Source organism: Spizellomyces punctatus, assembly GCF_000182565.1.
Source record: "Spizellomyces punctatus DAOM BR117 chromosome Unknown supercont1.2, whole genome shotgun sequence".
Lineage (NCBI taxonomy): Eukaryota > Fungi > Chytridiomycota > Chytridiomycetes > Spizellomycetales > Spizellomycetaceae > Spizellomyces > Spizellomyces punctatus.
Window position 1 is genome coordinate 2,109,727 of NW_015971538.1, and position 1,736 is coordinate 2,111,462.

Consider the following 1,736-nt stretch of genomic DNA (forward strand, 5'->3'; position numbering starts at 1 on the left):
CCAGCTGCAGTGTGCGCGATAGGGTGCTCCGGGATTAGGACTAGTGACCGTTTATCTCTCGCGTGTGATCGCCGTAGTGTCTGGCTGGATTTCGAGCTAACATAGAACTTGTCGGTTCGGGCTCGGGGACTCTGATCTCACCCCCTGCTGACATTCCTGTCTCGTCCTTTTGAGCTGCATGTCCCTATATCGGACACTGTCACAGAATCCTCAAATCGGGAGTGGAGCGTGGGCTTCCCGGCTGTGTCCTTCCTGACCAGCGCCCACTAATAGGACGCTGTCTAATTCATCTTGTCCATTAGATGTTCCATCACTGATTCAAGGACTAGTATTCAGCGACTCAGTGAGGCTTTCAGGATGAGGTCCTCGCTACGTCTTCTAAAGTGTTGAATCGTATGATGGGGAAAGCGTGCAAGCCTGGGTCGTGCGATGTCACCTTTCTATCATTACATGTACGAATACGAATGGGATGACCACCCGATTGCGACTACCGGGGTAAATGCTCTAGCTCCGTGTCCGATAAGCATAACAAATCTAGAGGAACGTAATTCCATGTCCGAGAAGCATAAAACCTTGATAAGATCGTCCATTTGCCCATCAGTTTGGATGAGTGCATCCAGTCTCAGATAATATAGCCAAGATGGTGTGTGAGGTGGGTGTATCGGATTGTGTGAGTGTGCCGATTGCGTGAAGTGTGCCGCCTTCATGAGTGTACCGACTGTGTGAGTTGCATCATGAACATGTTCGACGTATGATGGGAGTATTTATAACGGTACAAATGCAAACTTTTGTGCGGAGGAGAGCTGGAGATATTTCGTGTGCAGCGACGATTGCAACGGCAGAAACAATACATTTTGTAAGCAGCTTGTGAGATGCACCGGGAACATGTCGGATGTCTGCACGCGACCTTGCAAACGCAGACTTTTGCACAGGGGAGAATCAGAGCTAGTTTGCACAGATAGGAATACCATAGTCAAAACCTACCGTACCTGCGCAGACCTATTGATGAAGGTCTCACCCGAATACTTGCGGCAAATGAGGTTTGTGGCTTTCTGGGGTAATTGTATCCATTGGATTGCATGCACTCAGCTTGGAACAACTACCCCACTGCGTATTGGAAGCGGTTGCAACGTATGATTTGTGGCGATCGCGAGTTTGAGAGCGCAAGCTGAAGCGTTTGACCAGCATGATGATGCATCACAAGCCTCTCGTGTGGCAGCATCCTCGCACTGTGCTTCTTTGGCGTACCCGGAGCAAATAACGAGAACCAATCGTATGCAGCGTCGTTACAAACGGAATAATAGTGCAGTCTATGGGTCAGTACATTTTGTAAGAAAGATTGCAATAGAGTCCAAGTAAATTTGCATGTTTACAGATATTGATATAGACCACGACAGGGAGCACATATATGTGATAGTTGCCACTCCAGATCGCAATGTTTGTGCTTGAAGCGACTACTACAAAAGGTCGTTGTTATTGGAGAAAGAGTGGGCGGATCACGACGTGCAATTGGCTACCATGCAAGGTGATTATGATCGGAGAGAGTATTACCAGATCAAAATGTTTATGGATGCTCAGAGAGACTAATGTACCCAACATCAAAAATGGTCATTGCTTGAATAACGTATTTCCTAGTGACAGTTATTGGCAATGGGACAATGTGTACCGGATTGGAATCGTGTATCGGAATGGTTGTGTTTGAATGAAATGCTTATTTATGAAATGCTTATTTATAC